Raw genomic sequence first — 7,705 nt, 5'->3', positions numbered from 1 at the left:
GCTATGTTAATCATACCACCACACCAGGTAAATCTAACAGGCAATTTACATCAATGGTGCCAAGGAATCCATCTGATCATAGGTTTTAGGTTTAAGAAGTTGCCAAAGCAGTCGGTCCTATAATGTATCACTCCATCAGTATCCTATTGGATTAGGTTATTGACTCCAATGTCCTCAGCTCCAAGAAACACAATGGGTGATTTTTGCCTGAGGGTGGGGACATACCCAGAATTTACACAGAACTCAGTTCCACCAGGATTTTACCCTATCAGCCATCTAATGCATTAACATATGTTCCATCCCTTTCTCCAACTGAATTAAAGAGGGCATGTTAGGAGGAGTTCTCATGATGTCCCAGGAATGCAATCTTAGTATCCATAAAGATTTCAGTGGGAATGCTGCATTTTAGGAGCTACTGTTTTGGGATGATTTCTTCAATCAGGGCACAATATACCTGCTTAAGTGGATGTAGAATTGCACAAATACTTGTTTGTCCTGCAAAATCCTAATGGAAGGCCCCAAGCAAAAGACTATCGAATCCATACCCTGCCCTGGCTATCTAAGTGTTCTTATTGCTACAATTTGGAATGGGGTCAACATGCAGGAATATGATGAAACGGATTCCATTTCATTGCATTGAACAATACAGTGGTCCCTCGGAGTGTCAGGGCATTTGTTTCAGCCTTGGCTTGGACTTGAATTCATAGTCAATCTGATTCAGAAACATGAATATAGGCAACTGAGCCAATATCATAATTACCTGTCAGTCTCATATTGCATTTTGGACAGTTTCTGTACTGTTGAATTTCATGCAGTAACAGTTGAACTGAGGCTGCCAAAATTACTGAGGAAAAGTAAGAAGTCCATCTGCAATTTGCCTTTAATTTGAACTCCGATCTACAGAAGTGAAGGGAATGTGCAATGTTCAACCCAGCACATTTTACATGAAGAACAGAGGTTACATTCATCTTTCCAGTATTTTTTATATTCAGTGATCACCTTGGGAGATTTTGTTGTGTTAAAGATGCTATATAAATTCAACTTGCTGTTGTAGCCTGGGTGGCTCTGATGGTAGAGCATCAGACTTTTAATCTGAGGGTCCAGGGTTCAAGTCCCTGTTCTGGTGATGTTTTTTAAATTATCGTTTTGCATGCAAATCTTGCAAGTGTAGGGATCACAAGCATTTCATGCTGCTCTCTTTAATTCAGATACTTTAATGTTTTCTGCTGCCTCATGGCGCCGAGGACCTGGGCCCGAGGATTTTTTTGACCTTGATTGCAGTTTAAATTCTGAAGCAATTAGCTACTTTGTCGATCCGGGTCACTGTGTTGGATTCTGCACCCTGCCCCGCCACGCCACATTTCAGCTTCACTCCACCGGCGGGATGCTTCGTTACGCCTGCAAGTCAATAGGGATTCCCATTGTGGGGCAGCCGCACACCGTCAGGAAACCCCCGGGCTGCCAGCAAAATGGAGCACCTCACCAGCGGAGAATCCAGCCCACTGTCTGTGTGGAGTTTGCACATTCTCCCCGTGTTTGTGTGGATCTCAGCCCCACAACCCAAAAAGGTGGAATAGCCACGGTAAATTGCCCCTTAATTGGAAAAAAAGAACTGGGTATTTTAAATTAAAAAAAAATTGTTGTTGTACTCTTGAAAAACCTTTCCTTGAAAAAAGTTAAATACATATTAGAAAAATAAACAAATAATTTGTTATATTTATTTATTTTGTCAAATGTCGTTCCCTTAACTTCCTCAGAACATACGTTCAAAGAATCTCAGCACCTGGACACAGATCTTTGGGTCCATGTCCTTGCCTATTAATTCCACTGGAGGGCATTAAGTGTTTCCCTGCTCCATATTGTCTGGGTGTGGACCATAAGGAATATAATGTTGATGTTGGTATAAACGATTATTGATTTCTGGGCAGCTGACAACCTCAAAACTGTCATATAGTTTTTAGTGTCTATAACCTCATCTCTGTACAACCTCAATTTCCACCACGGCATCTTTATTATCCTGTCACCAATATTATGTCACTTCTACAAAGCCAACGCACTGTATATCACAAAGAGAATTAAGTAGCTGGCAATGACATTAAAACAATAACTGAAACTCTGTGTTCTTTTGATAAACTTCCAATTTTTTAACGCTTTACGTTACCTCTGGACATCTTAAAGTGCTTCATAACCAATTATGTACATTTGAGGTTTGATCACAATTTCTAATTTAGAGAAATATCCAGCTAATATGTACACAGTAAGACCTCACAAATAGCCATCAGAAAACTCACCAAAGAACCTGTTTCCCGGTGGTGTTGATTGAGGGGTAAATGTTGGTCGGAGGAAAGGAAAACTATCGCTGTTTTTCAAATAAAGCCATGGAATCTTCTACAGCCACTTGAGAGGCAAGTCAAGGTTTTGGTTTAATACCTCGGACAAAAAATTTGTACCTCCACTGGTGCAGCATTCCTTCAGTGCAACATGGAAGAGTCACTCTAGATTACAGGGATGGGACTAGATTTACAACCTCTGAGAGTCCTATGGCTAAGCCAAAGCTGAAACCTACTGGAAATAATGAAACTGATCTCTCGTTGTTCATGAAAGAAGGAGAAGAAGGACTTGTATTTGTTCAGCACATTTCATAAACTAAATGCATTCCAAAGCACTTTACAGCCATTATCAGAAATTGCTACGAAGGGGAAAATGCTGGAAAATCTCAGCAAGTCTGGCAGCATCTGTAGGGAGAGAAAAGAGCTAACGTTTCGAGTCCGATGACTCTTTGTCAAAGCCCAGTCATTGCTTGTTCCAATTGCTTGTTCCAAATCATGCTTTCCTCCTCCATTTAATTATGGAAAAACCTAGGCATTTTTCACGCGTTTTATTGCTGTTTAATATTTGTTCTATTCTGAGAGAAGTTGTGTTATTGTTTGTCAAATATTGTGAATGTGAATGATTTTTTTTATTCATTTAACCATTTACGGGATGAGGGCTTCAATGATTAGCCCAGCATTTATTGCCCATCCCTGATTACCCAGTTATGATGAGCTGTCTTCATGATCCATTGCAGTCCATATGATGTAGGTGCACCCACAGTGCTATTAAGGAGGTTCTTCAATGAAGGATTAGTGATATATTCCCAAGTCAGAATGGTGATGATTTGGAGGGAAACGTCTAGGCTGTGATGGCCCCATGCTCCTGCTCGCCTTGTCTTTCTGGAATGTGTTGTCGAAGCAGTTTTGGTGAGTTGCAGTACATTTTGCTGCAGTGCATTTTGTGGTTGGTACAAACTACAGCCACACGTGTTGGGCATGGACAGTGTGAAAGGTTTATGGGGCTGGATGGGGCAGCTGTCAAGTGTGCTGCTTTGTCTTAAATGGTGTAAGCTTCTTGATTATTGTTGGCGCTGAACTCATCCAGGCAAATGGATTTTATAGCTGATCCAATTCCGTTTCTGGCAAATGGTAACCCACAGGATGTTGATCGTGGGGGATTCAGTGATGGTAATGCCATTGATTGTCAAGGTGAACTGTTAACTGATTTGATTAATGGTGATCATGTAACATTGATGATTTTGTGAGATTTTGTCACCATATTGTGGAGTTCATAATCATAGAAGGGCTCTTCTGAAAATACTTTGATTTTTCTGTGTGCTTCAGAAAAGAAATTGCAATGACAAAATTCTGAACTTGAGATGTATTCATTCTTCATTAAAATTAAACTAGAGAATTTATAGCAGCAAATAGAATCAACAGCACATTAGCATTGATCATATATTGCTCTGTAAAGTATCTCACAATGTACTCTGGCAAGAATATTCCATTTGATATGCTCGAGTATATTTCTGCCAGTTTAAATTTTTGCCCACTTTCAGTGTTATTTCACATATATTTCTCAGCTCTTCAGCTTTCTATAATTTTTAATCCTTTAAAAATGTTTTGGCTCATATACAACACTGAATAAAAAGACTGCGTGCCATTTAGTCAGATGGAATGTCTCTCTTTTTATAGCACAGACTGAGAAAATGGAAAATTCTGCTCTTGTATTATTTTTGGATGTGCCACAGAAATGTTATCGCGAAAGTTAAAAACGATTCAGTGATGAGCCAACAAAATTTTTAATGTTTCTAAATAAAGTGTCAAATGTTTGTATGACATGTTACCATAATGGAACTTAACTTCCCTAACTCATGTGATGCTTAGAATAATTGGGCATCGTTCCTCCAATTCTCAACAAGTTTATACAGTGAGTAACTAAAGCCTTTGCATCAGAAAGCACTCGGGTTTAATTCTGATGTGTGCTGAGTAAGTAAATTTCAGGAAGGGCAATCATAGTGGAACTATAATTGATCTTGGTGCTGAAAGGAGTAAGGGCTGAGAGTTCTATTCCTGATTGTTTTTTAACAGGATTTCATCTCCCAATTCTCGAACTGTGTGTGTGCATAGTCGAAGTAGAATGGGTTTGCAATGTGTGTGATACTAATTGATTTCTCAGCTATCGTTCACAATCAAAGCTCATGCATGACGAGCTGTCAGCAAGGAATGAACACCTTCTGGCGAGGAAATGGAGTGTAATGGTTGGTAAACATTGGCAGAATTCTTTCCCCTCCCCCCACGTGCCAAAATTAGTCATCGCTCATTTACAAACAATAACCTATCATTTAAAAAATTTGACAACTTCAGCAAAAGTTTCTCTACTTTTAGTGCTTACACCATTCTCATTTTTTGCATCATTTTGGCTATTGTTGTTAAACATTCCAACCCAATTTCCTACATTGGATAATTATCCAGGACAAAAGTTGCAGGGGCCATGGGAAAAGGGCATCTGAGCTTGACGTCAGTGATAGGGAAATTGTTGGAAACGAGATATTGTCAGAGATAAGAGGCTGGATTCTCCATTTTGGGGCAATGTCCCCACGCCGCCGTGAAAACTGTGGCCAGAGAAACTTGTGTCAAAAGGCCACAGATTCACAATCTTGAAGGGGGCTAGCAGGCAGCTGTCATAGAGCTTGCAGCTCCAGCTGCTGATATGGCCCCCCACACTTCCGGATCAGAGCATGCGCACAATGGCGGCCTCCAGCAGCCACGTTGTGCTCCATGGCAGACTCAGCCCGCGGACCTGGACCCCTGAAATAGTGCCCCACACCTGCCGCTCGCCCGACTCGGACCATCCACACACATAACACCCAGTTCCAAATGAGGCCCTCGCTGCTCTCCGATCGGCCCACCCCCGACTGTGGCGGCCGCAGACTGAGTCCTGCTGCCGCCTCGTGAGTTTTCCGAACGGCAGGACAACATCAGAAACACACCGTCGGGAATTCGGCCGGTCGGGGACGGAGAATAGGCGGTGGGCCTCAAGCAATGGCCTGAGGCGGTGGATACTCGTCGCGACGTACTCCCCGGGTACGCCGCTTTTTGGGGCGCGGAGAATCGCGGAACCGACGCAGGTTCCGATTTCGTGCAGGAAAACGGATTCTCCGCCCTGTCACTGAATGCGATTTTGGCGTCGGGGTGCGGAGAATCCAGGATCTATGCACATTTGGAAGTGAATGGTCTTATTAGCGACAGACAGCATGGTTTTGTACCAAGGGAGGTCATGTCTCACTAATTTAATTGAGTTTTTTGAGGAGGTGACAAAAATGATTGATGAGGGAAAGACTGTGGATGTCTACACTGTCTTTAGTAAAGCATTTGTCAAGGTCCCTCATGGCATCGTACGGGGTCAGGAATGAACTAGCTGGATGGATCCAGAACTGGCTTGGCTATAGAAAACAGAGGGTAGCAGTGGAAGGATGTTTTTCCGAATGGAGGTCTGTAACTCGTGATAATCAGTGCTGGGACCTCTGCTGTTTGTAATATATAAAAATAAATTGGAAGTAAACATAGCGTGTCTATTAGCAAGTTTACGGATGATACTAAGATTGCTGGAGTTGTGGATAGTAATGAAGATTGTCCGAGAATACAGCAGGATATAGATAGGCTGCAACATTGGGTGGACAAATGGCAGATGGAATTTAACCCGGACAAATGCAAGATGCATTTTGGTAGATCCAATTAAGGTGGGAGCCATAAAATAAATGGCAGAACCATCAGCAACATAGACACACAGAGATATCTGGGTGTGCAGGTCCACAGATCCTTAAAAGTAGCAGCACAGGTGGAAATGGTGGTAAAGAAAGCATATGGCATGCTTGCCTTCATATGTGGGCAAGTATAAAAGTTCGCAAATTATGTTACAGTTATATGGGACGTTGGTTAGGCAATTCGGAATCCTGTGTCCAATTCTGGTCATCACACTACCAGAAGGACGTGGAGGCTTAGGAAAGAGGTTTACCAGGATGTTGCCTGGTATGGAGTGTATTAGCTATGAGGAGAGATTGAATAATGGGGATTGTTCTCGCTAGAATGACAGAGGTTGAGGGGTGACTTGATAGAGGTTGATCAAATTATGAAGGGTATAGATAGAGTGAACAGTTGGAGGCTTTTTCCCAGGGCGGAAATTATAATTCAAAGGGGGCACAAGTTCAAGGTGAAGGGGGATAGGTTCAATGGAGATGTGCAGGGGACGTTTTTTTACACAGAGTGGGGTGGCGGCCTGGACTGCACTGCCAAGCGAGGTGTTTGAAGCAGATACGTTAGCGACCTTTAATACTTATCTAGATAGACACATGAACAGACGGGGTATAGAAGGATACAGGCAGTTGGTCTAGATAGGACACGTGATCGGCACAGGCATGGAGGACCAAAGGCCTGTCCTTGTGCTGTACTTGTTCTTTGTTCTTGTTCTTTGAGTGGGAGCGGGTGAGGTGCACTTGCAGAGATTCTATGATATATTTCAGGAGAAAAGCAAGCAATCACAAGGGAGCTAAAAGAGGTCAACTGGTCTTTTGAGACCTTCTACCGAGGGCTGAACACCTCCGAGCCCCACGACGGGGGCGTGGGGATGAAACAGTTCGTCTATGGACTGAACATGCCAGTTGTGGGGGCGGGGGGATCTGGAAGCACCAATAGATCTTCGGGCAGCAGGGTAGCATTGTGGATAGCACAATCGCTTCACAGCTCCAGGGTCCCAGGTTCGATTCCGGCTTGGGTCACTGTCTGTGCGGAGTCTGCACATCCTCCCCGTGTGTGCGTGGGTTTTCTCCGGGTGCTCCGGTTTCCTCCCACAGTCCAAAGATATGCAGGTTAGGTGGATTGGCCATGATAAATTGCCCTTAGTGTTGGGTGGGGTTACTGGGTTATGGGGATAGGGTGGAGTTGTTGACCTTGGGTAGGGTGCTCTTTCCAAGAGCCGGTGCAGACTCGATGGGCTGAATGGCCTCCTTCTGCACTGTAAATTCTATGATCTGGGAGAAATAATGAGAGAGCATCAGCTCCATGCAGGCAAGAAAGGTGCCAGGACCCGACGGGCTCCCGGCGGACATCTATTAAAAACTTGCACCAGCTCTGGACCCACATTTAAGGGACATGTTCACAGACTTGCTAGCAAGGGGCACCCTTCCCCCTATGCTAACACAGACCATGATATCGCTGAAAAAAGACGAAGACCCAACAGAATGCGGATTATACAGACCCATTTCGCTGCTTATTGTAGACATGAAGATACTTGCGAAAGTCCAGGCCAAGAGACTGGAGGACTGCTTGCCAGAGGTGGTCGCACTGGATCAGACGGGCTTTGTCAAGTGTAGGCAGCTAACAGTGAATATCAG

At 43.5% G+C, this 7,705-nt stretch overlaps 1 non-coding gene across 1 annotated transcript; it reads left to right on the top strand.

Moving 5' to 3' along the window:
• Positions 1 to 1,053: 1,053 nt before the first annotated feature.
• On the top strand, positions 1,054 to 1,126 carry trnak-uuu. Its single transcript has one exon. It is a non-coding gene; the product is annotated as a tRNA-Lys (tRNA).
• Positions 1,127 to 7,705: the final 6,579 nt, after the last annotated feature.

Source organism: Scyliorhinus canicula, chromosome 8 (assembly GCF_902713615.1).
Source record: "Scyliorhinus canicula chromosome 8, sScyCan1.1, whole genome shotgun sequence".
Lineage (NCBI taxonomy): Eukaryota > Metazoa > Chordata > Chondrichthyes > Carcharhiniformes > Scyliorhinidae > Scyliorhinus > Scyliorhinus canicula.
Note: the sequence above shows the minus strand (reverse complement) of the source record. Positions and strands in the feature narration are given on the sequence as shown.